Source organism: Alexandromys fortis, unplaced genomic scaffold, assembly GCF_014885135.2.
Source record: "Alexandromys fortis isolate MF-2015 unplaced genomic scaffold, M_Fortis_MF-2015_v1.1 scaffold_166, whole genome shotgun sequence".
In the NCBI taxonomy this organism is placed as follows: Eukaryota; Metazoa; Chordata; class Mammalia; order Rodentia; family Cricetidae; genus Alexandromys; species Alexandromys fortis.
In genome coordinates, this window is record NW_026068102.1 from 130,447 (window position 1) to 145,158 (window position 14,712).

Consider the following 14,712-nt stretch of genomic DNA (forward strand, 5'->3'; position numbering starts at 1 on the left):
TGTTCCATGAATAGGGGATGTCTTTCCATTTTTTAGTGTGTTTCCAAATCTCTTTCTTCAGAGCACTAAAGTTTCTACTATCGATTGATGTGGGAGTGTCATATATCAATCTGTTGATTTCATTGGTTAAGTAATACACACTGCTTGGCCTCATAGCTTAGAACATAGGTGGGTGGAGTAAACAGAATAGGATGCTGGGAGGAAGAGGAAGTAAGCTCAGACTCGACAGCTCTGCTTTCTGGAGCAGAGGCCAGGCTCCACCCTCCCAGGCAGCTCTGATCCAGGATGGACGTAGGCTAGAATCTGCCCGGTAAGCACACCTTGGAGTGCTTACATACATGATTAGAAATGGGCTAGTCCAGGTGCAAGAATTAACCTAGAAGAGGCTAGATAGAAATGGGCCAGGCAGTGCTTAAATGAATACAGTTTGTGTGTTGTCATTTCGGGCATAAGCTAGTCAGGCGGCTGGGGTGCTGGGGACACAGCCCCGCTGCTCCTATTTCAACAATCGATATTTTCACCTTCTAGGTTAGTTTTTTGTCAAGATATTCCCCTTCAGGCTAGTGTAATTGTTTGTATATCCATGACTTCTTTTTCGATGTACTTGTATTGATTTTGTGTTCTGCCACACTGAGGAAATTGCTGATTGTTCCTAGATATATTGTAATGAATTTCTGCATCTTTTATGTATATCATATCATCTATGAATAAGTATATTTGACTTATTTTTCTTATTTTATCACTGTACTTTCTCTTGCCTTATTGTTCATACTAGTCCTTTGAATAATTTCTTAGTTATGGTTTTTATTGCTGTGAAAAGAATCTATGACCAAAGCAACTCTTTTATTTTAAATTTTTTAATTTAATTTTGGCTTTTTTAAAAAGAAAACAAACTATACTTTTTTCATTTTACATACATATACCAGTTCCCACTTCCCTCCCCTCCCCCATTCTCTCTACCTTTCTCAACCAGTCCACCCTCATCTACTCCTCAGAGATGGCAAGGCACATTGCTCCAACAAAGGACTAAGGCCCTCCCCAGTATAGTCAGACTGAGCAAGGTATCCATCCAAAGAGAATGAGTTCCAAAAAATCCAGTACAAACAGCAGGGACAAATCCTGTTGCCACTGCCAGTGGCTCAGTAGTCTGCCCCAGTCATACAACTGTCACCCACATTCAGACAATTTAGCTTGTCCCTATGCTGGTTCCTTTTCTTTCTTGTAGGAGTTGGGGAGCTGCCATTAGCACAGGTAACACAACAACTGTTAGAGGAAAAAAAAATATCTAATTGGGGCTGGCTTACAGTTTTAGAGGTTACTCCTTTATTGTCATGATGGGTGTCATGCAGGCAGACATGGTGGTGGAGAAGGAGCTGAAAATTCTACATCTTGATCCACAGGCATATGGAAGAGACTGTATGACACTAGGCCTGGCGTGAGCTCCTGGTACCTCAAAACCTGACCCCAGTGACATACTTCCTGCAACTAGGCCAAACATCCTAATACTGCTGCCATTTAAAGAAAGCATCTTTTATTCAAACCATCACAAATACCATATTGAAAAGGAGTAGGTATAGTGGATAGCTTAGTCTCGTTTCTGATTTTTATTTAAAGTTTCCTACACGTAGGATAATGTTGGTTATGTGTTTGTCATGTGTTGTTTTATTATTCTCCTTCCATTCATACTTTCTCTAGGATATTTTATGATGAGACCATGTTGGATTTTGTGAATCTATTGAGATGCTCATGTGATTTTTAACTTTAATTCCACTTACATGATTCATATATTGATTGATTTATGTATGCTGAATCATCCTTGAATTCTTGGTAGAATACCAACTTGATCACTGTAGATAAATCTACTGCTTCTTCTGTATACATTTTGTTAGTATATTGTGTGTTGATGGTAGTCATTTTTGCTTTGTTTTATTTGTGTTCTTAGTCATGCTTTGTATTCTATGAATTACAACTTCAGGTGTTTTCCTTTGAGAGTCTCTTGGCTCTATTTACTTCTCTCTTCAGTTTTAACTATTTCTTGAAGTACTTTCCTTAGGGTTGCTTCTTTGGAAATGGAAGTTTCCAACGCTGTTTGTATCATGGAAATTCTTTCTTTCTCCCACTGTTGTAGATAGTTTCACTGGATACAGTAGTCTAGGTTTTCTGACATAGGCTTTTAGATTTTAGAATGCAATGTTCTGCACTCTTCTGCATTTCAATTTTTCCATTGAGGAGTCAGCTGATATTCTAGTGGATTTCCTTTCTATATAGCTTCTGTTTTTGTATTTTTTTTGTTTTTTCCCCTTTCATATCTTTTAATGTTTCCTTTTGTGTATGCTAAACCACAGTTTCTTTTCTGATTGCTTTCAAATCTTGCACATATGAAGTTCTGTGTTCTATGTCCTTAATGTATATATAGGTATATTGTATATATAGGTATATTTTTCTTAGTTTGGAAAAGTTATATTTTATTATGTTGAAGATATGATCTATGCCATTGCCTTGGGATTCTATTTTTATATCTTCTTACGTAATTTGAAAGTTTGCTGCATCTTTTTATGTGAATTTAAAATAGAGAGGATTCATAAGCATGAATAAAAACTTTACAATCAAATATTTCAATTAAATATTATTTTCATATTTAATATATGTCTATTGTATTTATATCATTTCCCTCTTCTTGTCTTCTCTCTGATGTTCTCTGTAACCCCTACTTCCATTATCTCTCAACTTCATGGCTGTTTTTACTTTAATTGACATTGTGACATGTGTGTGTGACACTATATATTTCAGTATACATATATGAATAAATATATAAATATAACCTGCTAAGTCCATGAGGCTGAGTACCTGATACCAGGCACCAATTAATTAGGGTCCTCAACCTTAAAAGATTGATATTTCTCTCTCTGTGTAAAGTTATTAAATACCAGCAGCTCTATAACTAGAGATGGACCCCGTTGACTAGTCCCCAAACCATGTCGGCATGTCATCTGGCATTATCATGGTGCTGCACTTATTTTGGTGACCAAATTGTTGAGATTTCATGGTTATAGCCTTTCTTGTCACATACAGAAGACACAATCTTACAGCACATATCCTGGTGACTTCTATAATATTTTTGTTTCCTCTTCTGAGATGTTCTCTGAGTCTTATGTACAGAGCTTGAATTGCAGATATATCAGTTTTGGCTGGCAACCCAATGATTAATGTTTGTTTAAATTCTGACTAGTGTGGATTTCTATGTGGTTTTCTATGTTTCCCCCAAAAGAGACATCTTTGCTGTGAAATGGGAGGTATAACTGCAGATAAAGGATAAGACCTGGAAATACAGATAGAGATTATACCAACTTGAAAAAGTGGCAGTACTATGGTATCCCTTAGGTCCCATGACTTCACTAGCCATGGGTAGGCGGTTGGCTAGATTTACAATCCCAGGCCTGATTTTCCTCTTTTTAAGTGAACTTTACGTCCAACTAGACAGCTTATTGTTTTATTGTCAGATGTTTCACCATTTCTGAATGGCTTTTTATGCTTAGTTTAATGATCTTGTATATAATTTCTGGTGTTAGGAATTCTTTCTGTTCTAAGATCTGAAAGAAAATTCTTGTAAATTTGAAGAGAGTTTTGCCTGTCAAGTATGCTTTCAATTTAATTAGATATGTGTTTTTATGAGTATAATTATTTCATGTACCTTCCATGATCAGTACCTCAAATAGAAAAATTAGAGTGCTTTTAGAGTCCAAGTGTGATTTCTGAATGATGTGAACATGACCAGTCACCGTTTCCCTCTCTGTAAATGAAATGTTTCAAATTGTTGCATGGTCCTTTGGATGGATGCATTTTACCTCCTGAAAATTAATAATATCTTCATTGTCTGAGTACCGACAAGAGTAAGTTTTATAAGTGGTATCTTCCTTGCATTTGCTAGAAAAAAAAGTTGTATGGAATAAAAATCAAACTGAGAATTCTTTAGCATCAAACATTATCATGACTTTTGCTATTTCTCATGAAAAATGATTTTACATTTATAGCAGTTTATGGTGTTTTATTCTTACTGTGTCATCAGTCGTATTTTATTTTGTCATAAAATTTACATACAATTTATCTATGTATTATCCATCTGTCTAGTATTGCAATTATTTTCAATAGAAAATTCTCATTATGTTTACCTAATATTGCAACTCTAGTTATTTGTAACTATTCTAGTATGTACTATTATGGGGAGGGAAATAGAATAATTAAGCTTTACTTTCCAACTTGACGCTAATTCAATTTGCTTAAAATATTCAATCCAAAGAACCATGGATATTACTATCACTATTCAGTCAAGTAATTTGTGTCCTTTAGAATTGCAGACATTAATGGTTATTGATTTAATGTTTTATTCCTATATGCAGAAAGAAATTAAACACCATGGATATATTTGTAGTGCTTTTAAAATTTACATAGAGGTACTAAGTACCTCTTAATTGTGTCTAGAAATCAAAGACCTGATTATAAAGAATGGGTTCTGTGCCTAGAAAAATCGCTCACTCATAAAATTGTACCCTATACATGCATAAAGTCCAAATTTACTTCCCTGAGCCCAAGTATAAAAGCCAGACACTGAAGTAAAGTTGCCTGGAGTCACAGTGCACGGGAAACTAAGATAAGAAGAATTTCAAGTTGGCAAACCAGAGAGTCTACAAAAATTCCACGTTTACTGAGAGACCTTATCACAAAAAAAAATATAAAGAGCAATAAAGGGGAGACTTGGAGTTAATGTCTGTCTACCACACACACACACACACACACACACACACACACACACACTCACACACCACTCCACAGAATCACTTCTATTATCTGTTCTCATATATTCAGTGATGGACATGTATATACTAAGTGTGTACAGAAGAGTATGAGATACACTCACGTGCATTTCAGGTCTTTCTCCTGTTGGCCACTTTCATGGACAACTTTGAGTTCCATACCCCTCAGCATTGAAACCAAGATAAAACAAAGACCCCCCTAATTGAAATGAAAAATAAAGAACCAATATACAATGTATATGAGGGACTGAACGTTAAAAGCTTAACCTACTGTCACTGTTCCCATGGAAGTGTGAACATACCCTTCTTTGTAGATTGAGTTAGTCTCAATTTAATTTCTGACCAGATTAAGTACTAATGGTTCTTCTGTTTACCTTCAGGAAGTCCAAGTTGATAAGATGAATTGATCTATTTTTATGTGTGATACCTGTAAAAAATAAAATGTTGTCAATCAACATGATGTCTTCATAAACCCAAACTAAGTTTTGTTGGTCAAAGGCTCATAGACTACCATGATAAAGTACAAATGACTCACCTCAAAGTCATTTGGCTCAGGGGATAAAGTGAAAACTGTTAAGTATGGTAGTTCTAAGTTTGAATATTATCTCTTCAGAACACCATAGCATGGGACCCTACATTCACCCTGAGACCATCCAAAGACTGAATGAGGCCTTTCTTGCATGGCTTAGAAATAATGGAATAAAGACTGATCAAGAGAAAAAACAAGGACTGTAATTACTTTCTTTCTTCTACAAAATGACAACAAAGTGTCACCAGTACATTGATTTTTTATGAAGAAAATAGTTGGTGGAAAATAAAATTCAAATCATTTATAAACATGTATGATATTCTAAAGGCTGCATGCTAACAGGGTGATAAAACTAGATAGCACGTCCTTCATATCAACAACTTGCTTGTCATGTTGATACAGATGTGTAAATTCAAATAAAGTTCACTGACATAACCCTCAGTTATCCCCTTAATATATTACCTCACTCCTTTTCTCTAAATATTGGCCATAATATTCATTATGCTATATATTTTCTTACATGTAGCCTGTGTTCTCCAAACTGAAAAGACATTGACTTGACTTATTCAAACTCTGAAATTTTAAAAGAAAAATGGGCAGAGTGGATGAAAACATTCCTTTGTGAATTATTGTTTTCTCAAATTCCCTTAAGAAAATATGTGTAGTGGAGCTTGCATATGTTAGGAGATGATCATTGACTGAGGGATTTATAACCAATAATTCTACTTGGTTTATTTGAGATATCAGGCACAAATATTCCTGCCCTTGCCATATAAATGCATATAGAAATAGGAACGCTAAGTAGTACTCAAAATTATTGATTACTACTGACCATCAATTGATTCATTATATGTTATTTGGGGGAGGGGATGATCATTGTCCTTGTGAAATATTTTGAATGTCAGATTTAATGAAGTGCAAGTTTTGTGTTACAATTGCTGCTACTTGTCTTCTTTAGACATTCAAGAAATAAAATAGTACATATAAACTTTATAATACAATCTATGAAAAATAAGTTAAAATACAAAATAGTTTGGGTTGAGTGGAGTTCGGCATTCTGCATATTTTAGGAGGGAGTATGGATATGTTTATCAGCAATATGACAATAGAAAATCTGTATTTCATCTCTATTGTCTAGTCTAACTGTTTTCTGATTATAGAATTTAGCAAGGGGGCTAAAAGTCACCTGTCAAATTATAGTTTCAAGACTGTAAGCTAATTATAAGTCTTCAGATTTCCAAGGCAAAACTGAACTAAGGATGAGTTGCTTTGCTGTAGTGAGTAAAATGATCTAAGACACCCGCTTTACAATGAAAATTGACTACAGCTAGTATTACTCAATCTTATAAATCATCATTTCAATTATTATAAAAGTAAATCATTTTTTTCTTAAGATGCAATGGGACATTGTAGAGGGATCCATACTGAGTAACTAGCATTGCTATAACAAGAGTGCAAGATTGAATGTTGGTAAAGGATGGATAAAGATACATTACCATGATCATGTAGAATTTAATTTGAAAATGTAGCATGTACTTTGTAATTGAAATATTGAAGTAGGATAAATCTTTAAGAAATGATCACTCATGTCTGCCAACATATCAAATAGGCACTCAAGATAGTTGATACATACACGCGTCTATTTTATGAATTGAGTTTTCGGTAATTGTAGTATATATTTTATTTATGGGAAACAGGATTTTAGAAGTAAGAATGTAGTAGAAAAATATCATTAAAGTGTAAATCTCAAGACATACTTGTCTCTTTAAAACATAAAACATGACAGTTTAAATGCTTAACGCTAAACATCTGACAGCCATACTGCTACCTGGATGAAATGCATTTTGCATGAAATATAGCTTGTACCTGCTGTCACATGCTCTAACAGAAAAGAGTGGCTTGCATGCACTTGGCTTGTTCAGATTAAGTACATGGGAGCAATACATATTGTATAATTAAATTTTAAAAATCAGAATCTAATAAGATTAGAAAAGTTTATCAGAAATTCAGGACCTATGAATAAAGGCAGTTGTAAAGCATAGCAATTCTGACATTTCTTTTTTTTTTAAATGTGGTTCACTTCTATTTAGGGAATAAATTCTTTACTATTCATTTCAGGTTATCTTCATTCTTTTTCTTTGACATGAGAAGAGTATTGATTTAGGTAAAATGCCAACAAAATTATTATTTGAAATTGAGGCCTTCAGAATCTGGTTAGTCGTCAATGGAATATGATAAGCTAGCTGTTGTATGAGAAATGCCCTCTTGCCGTAACCACCATGACAGTCCATTTCCAAAGATGTCTCCCTGTTTCCTTTGGTTTTCATGAATATAAATGTGATAGGGTTTGCATTCCATACATTTACAAGTGAAGTCAAATTGTGAATTGAAATATCTATTATGAAGACTTGTTCCTTTTCAAATACAAGTTCAAATAAGACCAAAAGCACAGAGACATGAAGCAAAACATACCTAATGCTTTTGAATATAACAGACATTAAAATATCATGTCAGTCAGACCTGAAACTTGCAGAGAACAAGTTGGTATGGCCCATAGAAATGGTTGGCTCCCCAGTAGAATTGCTGTCTATTAAAAATAATTGTGAGTATATATCAGTTCAGCACATTCTAAAAGCCCATCTTTCCAACCTTTTGTGAAGGAAAAATTCGAATCTTCCCACTGTAAGTGGACTCTTCAACTTTGCCTAATCCTATAATTCCCCTCATGAACTTACTAACATTTGACCGATAATGGTGCCTTCTCATTGATTCCTGTCTCCCTGAATGAATGACTCATTAGGCTAATGAAGCACTTGTTTTCCATTCCTATTTTTTGGCACTAGTCCAGTCTATCTGGTGATTTACTAGACTACGTGAGAGAGCAGCTGTATCTGTTCTTTCTTGGTGTTTTTTTTTTTTTTAATTTTGGATTTTCAAGAGAGGGTTTCTCTGTAGTTTTTTGAGTCTGTCCTAGAACTTGTAAACCAGGCTGACCTCAAACTCACAAAGATCTGCCTGCCTCTGACTCCCGAGTGCTGGAATTAAAGGCACGCAACACCACCGCAAGGCTGATTTAAAATTTTGACATATAATTTTACCTCACACAGCAATCAAGTCTTTGGAGAACAGTAGCCTTCATTTCACAATGTTCTTCACTATCCACACTAACTGATATGCTCCCTTTTCACTATATCAACTAACAGGAATTAATTTTATTTTGGCATCTATAATTAGCAAAGTGTTTTAAGCTATATTAAATGCTTTCTTAAAAGCTGGCTAGGAGAGATGGTTCAGCAAAGTCAGGTTAGTCATTCTTGTTTACAACACTGCTGTCTTGGGATTCATATAGGATAATTGTGTTGCATTAGCTTTCTGACTCTACCCTATCTAATAGACAATGTAGGTCACATATATAATTAAAATTTTCTACTATATAGATTTTTAAATTTAGGAAGCTGTGAATTTGACATATTATGTGCATTCATTATGCTTAATACATTTAGATTTACATAAGACAATATATTAAGTGTATTTTCATCTTTACCTCTGTATTTTAAAAGTGTCTTTTCTCATGTTGAGTATTCAAAATCCGTTTTAACTGACCCCAATGTGCACCAGAACCTAAATCTTCTCTGACAAAATGAATTGCTTAAAGGAAAATACTGTAGTTTTCATTACAGATGTAAGAGAAGCCACATGCACATAAAAAATTTTTAAATGAGATTAGAAAGTACATAAATATAAAACTAAATAGTGATTACTTAACGTAATATAAGACATTTACCCAATTTTACAGTAATCATTGTGTCAATGGAAAATCATAAATATTGTGAACAAAAAAATTAAGTAAAAACAAATAGATGTATCAGCTTTGTTAAACAAAAATAATAAAACTGCCACTGTATAAAAGTAGCCAGCAGCTTTGCTTTAGCATGTAGAGGGGATGGTAAAGCATATGCAGCATAAACTTGAGGAAATAATCTAGTGAGTTATTTGGTCCAAGCTGGTAGAAAACAGGAAATCATAAGAAAAAGACTTGAAAACTTGTTTGAAGACCAAAATGATGTTTTACATATTTGAACATATGATAATTTATTGAATAAATTTACTACATGAAGGATACCAACCCTACATCTTACCAAATTATTTTTCTAAGGAAGGAAAGTGGATAAGGCTCATTAAATCATATTTACAAAGTGTGTGTATTTAAATGTAATGCACATATTACATATATACATATATATTACATAATTAAATAGTGTATGTGTAATATGTTTTATGTAATATATATAATTATATAGTGCATATATTATATTTAAAATATTTTAAACTAGAAATATGGATATTATATGTGTATATAATATGTTATATGATATATAATTTTTTATATAATATACTACATATAATATATAATTTAATACACAACATATAACGTATTACACAAATACATATATATGTATATATAATCCATATTTCTATTTTAAAAAGATTTTATAGGTAGAAAATATATTGTAAGATTTTATGATTGCTTTAACTAAAGCTATTGGAATTACACATCACAAATTATTTTTCTATAATTAATTTATGCTCCTTGGTTTCATTTGGGTGTTTGTAAGAAATGTGAGATATGATTATTATAAGTCTGTTTGGATGCTCACCTTACTAGACATGGATGGAAGGGGAAGGACCTTGGACTTCCCACAGGACAGGGAACCCTGACTGCTCTTTGGACTGGAGAGGGAGAGGCAGGAGAATGGGGAAAGGGGGAGGAAAATGGGGGGTGGAAATTTTTAAGTAAAAATAAATTAAAAAAAGAAAAAAAATAATTTTATCTGGGAAGACAATGATCCAAATGATATGTCATGAATTTTTATATATAATATAGAATTTAGCATTTCACAGTTAAATGTTCTAGGAAGTCCTGTCTGTACCCTCTATGGCTGGTTTGCATGCCCATGATTAAGTATATTGGGTATATTAAAAGAAACTACACAAGATACAGTGTTCTTCTGGCATCAACTCTCCTACCACAGACAGGATGTCTGGACACAAGGAGTCCAGGAAATTCCTATCCAGGATATTGCTGTGTGGTCATTAGCAAGATGCAACATATTATAAAGTAGTTTCTTGTGCAACCCTTACATGATTGATGGTTATGTCCTAGACTCAGATCCACCATGCACTCTCTCTTCTCCCATGCATACTCTCTCATTCAGAGTCCATGGGAAAGAAGAGGAAGTGGAGGTCTCACATGGAATCTAAGTTGTCCTATGGAGAGAGTCAAGTCCACTGACTCTGGTGTGCTATTTAATTCACATCATCTACAAATAATTAATATTTTACTAATTTAAAATATCAATATTATATTCATGTTTTTGCACATGGCATAGTTTGATAGCAGGCTTCAATGTGGCATTTCTTCTTCACAGCTTCCTCTTTGCATCCTCCCTCATCTGCATTGTTTCTAGTCTCCACTACTTACTGATAGACTTTTGCTTGTTTCCATCTATGGTAATAAAAGCAAACATGTACTTCTCTTGTTCTGAAGAGAAAGCACCCACTGTTACTATATTAGAACTTAATTCTCCCATGAGTTCTATGAAGTTGGGTACCTGACCCTGAGGTGCATGTAGATTTAAAATAGTTACAACCTCTTTTTCTACTGATCACTTGATTCTTTGTTTCTTTACACATTTTTGTCTTTAAAATCTGCCAATATTTCTACTTTTTTTCACTTTAAGTTTCTGTCTGCTAGAAACATCATTTTTCATCCTTTCATTTTCTTCCTATATTCATCTTTACTGGTAAAGAGAACTTCCTGTAGGAGAACATACTGTTGGGCTTTTTAAAAAATATCATGAGTGACTCAGGTGTCTTGGTGCAGACCTATAGACCCAGCACTTCAGAACCTGAAGCAAGAGGGGTGTCCTGATTGTAGCCAGGATGAGCTGCAGAGTGTAACCCTTCCTCTATAAACAAAAAAAATCACTAATATACTAACGCATTTTTCATGTAATTGGGTAATTTAGTCATTTATAGTCAAATTAATATTAATAATGACAGATTATTATTTAATTGCTTGATTTGTCTCCTAATTATTTTGAATATTTTATTCATATCTTTCGTCATGGATCTCTATAATTTGATAGCATACTGTATTGATATTTCTTGGTTATTTTCAATTTTATTTTGAGAATCCACTCTTCTGCCAATACTTAGATCTCTTTTCTGTCAGTTTTAATATTTTAGAAGAAAAGTTTCTTCCCCCCAGTTGGAAGGATAGTGTTGTGTTCAGTAACCTCGGCTGGCAGTTAATTTCCTCTGGAAAATAGCATCCGCCCAACTTGACCTGGTATATGCCATCTGAGAGGGTGTGTTAGTCCAAATAGGAATACTTTAAAAAGAGCCTAATGCTTCCCTTTCAGAGACTAAAAAGGCCTTTCTTTGCCTTGTGATTTTGACAGTCTGCATAGAAGACACTAAAACAAATATATAATCATGGAATCTTGAGATATGATAATCATCTTGCATATAAATATTTTCCCAAAGAATAGGAAAGTTTTCTGTCAGTGACCACTGACCGGACATTTAATGTCCTTAATGTTTTTCTCCTCTCCCTCACGTGCTCTAAAACTGGAAATGCTTCCTCTTGTAATGGCTACAAGAGGCCCTGACTACTCCAGCTTACTTATTCTCTTTTATGGGCCCATTTCATTTTTATGTATATGTATGTGTGAGTGTATGGCCCATGTGTGAAACTGTACTGTGGAGGACCGAGAGTGTTTGATCTGAAGCTAGTTGCAGGTGGTTGGGACCCACTGAAATTTCTTGGCCACTGGGAATCAAACATTTCCCTCCCACCTCCTCTCATCCAGAGCCCACAGGGCAGAAGAGGAAGTGGAGATCACACACAGAATCTGGGATTTGGAAATAAATTCTAAGGTGTCCTATAAAGAGAGGTGAGTCTACTGCCTCCAGCATGCTTTTTATACTATGAGCATGTCCTTAGACAGAGCTGCAAACACTTTTAACTTCCAGTCCATCTCTATGGTTCTTATTTACTTATTTGTTTACGTACTTACTTATTCATAGGTATGGTATCACTGTGTATTCCAGACTTACCTGGAACTCCTTTGTAGAATAGGCTGATCTGGAACTCTCAACAAACCTCTGCTTCTTCTTTCTGAGTGCAAAGATTAGCGTTGCGTTATGATGCCTGGCTTTTATTGAGCTACTTCATAAGGTTTCTTCTGAATCCTTTCACTGGAATTTTATTACTGTCAATCTCCTTGTAACCTGTAGCTATAGACAGTTCTTTTATTGAGAGACATTGTTTTATTTTGTTGCCCATGGATTTTATGTTGTAATGAGATTTGTGTAGCTATAAAATAAAATATTTGCTGCTTTTTAGTATATAGCTTTCTACTTCCATGTAGGAACTTCATATATGCAGTTGGCCTTACTTGCTGTTGAATACTATGGGAATCTTTATGTAGCATCTATAACTGTGTGTATCACAGCCAAATCAGAGGATCCATTGAAAGTGTGGGATGTACAAAAGTGGTTAACCCTTCCTGTGGAATAATCCTTCTGTACATGGTGAATATGTATTTCTCTCATTGGCTAATAAAATGTTTACAGGCTTGTAGCCAAACAGGAATTATAGACAGGACAGCCAGATACAGAGGACTGTGGGATGAGGGTGGGCAGTGTCAAAGAGAAGCCAGTCAGTCACAGAGGAAGTAGGAAGTTCAGAAAATGAGGTAACAAGCCATGAGCCACATGGTGAAGCATAGATGAGATATCAGGGTTTATTTAAGGGTAAGAGTTAGTTAGTAATAAGTCTGAGCTATCAGCCATGCATTTATAAATGATATTAAGCCTTTATGCGGTAATTTGAAAGTGACTCCCAGGATGGGAAAACTGCTTCAAACATGGTGACAATTCAAGCAGGTCTGTTTAGACCAGCAGTAGGAGGAACCACTGAAACTGTGCAACATGCAAACGTGGTAACACTGTGAATGCTATGGCAAGTATGAGTAGGACAACCGTAGATGTGGGCCTCTATCATGACAGACATATCCTCGCGTACTGTTAATATTAGCTTCACCAACTCAAGAGCACATGGTATTGTATCCTCAACAGTAGTAACAGGACTGACATCTCCCCTTCAGTCAGTCTCTGGTATAGGTTCAGACGTTGCACTTGGGAGTATTTGTGAGAGCTCCAAATTCCTATGCTTTGTACCCCCAGGCCTAACAGCATTGCCTACTTTAGTGAAAGGGGGAAGCAGAAATTAAACAGCTGGACTATCAGGAAAAACTCTGGTGTTCCCAGTTGCCAGTTTAGTGGCAGTGTCCACCTAAAGAGTGGGACCTAAGGAGTGGGCATTTATCATGAGCTCCTTTAGCTATGCAAATTCAAGATTAGAGTTCTGGCTATAGTTTCAGGTCTGTTTCCCACCAAACAGTTCTGAGGGTAGGAGAGCAGTGGAATATCAGTGGCTTTCCCTCTCCATCACAGGCAACTGGATGCAACTCATAGATAAGGATAGCAGAAACTCTGTAAGCAACTGCCTCGGGCCACAGTACTGGCATACATTCACATTTGGATGATCTCACCCTAAGTTCTACGGCCTAGTTTGTGAGGTCAGTTTCTATCATTTTAATGCCCGTCTAAATATTATGTTCCATAAAGCAAGAGCAGTCTCAGATAACAATTCCTCAACTGAGGGACTGATAAGGAAGCTGGTTCCAAAGTTAGAACAGTAAAATACCCATGATGTTCAAGAAATATGAATAATGGTAGAATAGCTCAATTCCAGAAATGGCCCACTTCTCAAGATGGTGCCTTGATAAAACAACCCATGGTGTAGGGTGCTTCTGGAAGATGATTTGGGATCTATTCCAAAGCAAGCTTGGTATGCATAGTGCAGGCTGCTTAAAGTCTATAAGAATGTCAAAACTTTGCAGTAGTCAGAGTGGCTAGCATCCACTTACACAGCGGGCTGATTTACCTTTGCCCTACAAATAGAAACCCCTTCCCCAGATATGAAAGTATAATTGGAATATTTTGTTTCTTTTATCATATTGCTTGGATCTTCAATCTTTTTTCATTTATTTCTAGTGTACTCCTATGATCTTTTACCTCAAGATATATTATATGCCTGTGACATGGAGTTTTCTAAACAGAGCAAAATGTGAAGGCTGGCATTTCTGTTCATCAAACTTTGAGCTTCAGAGTGCCACATTCTTGTCTGTTACAAAATGTCACTTTGCTCATGACCAGGAAGAGTTTGCATGTTTTTTTTTTTTTTTCTATGACTAGAAAAGGCATCTCAGGTACTCTTTCCATATCTGAAGAAAAATTTTT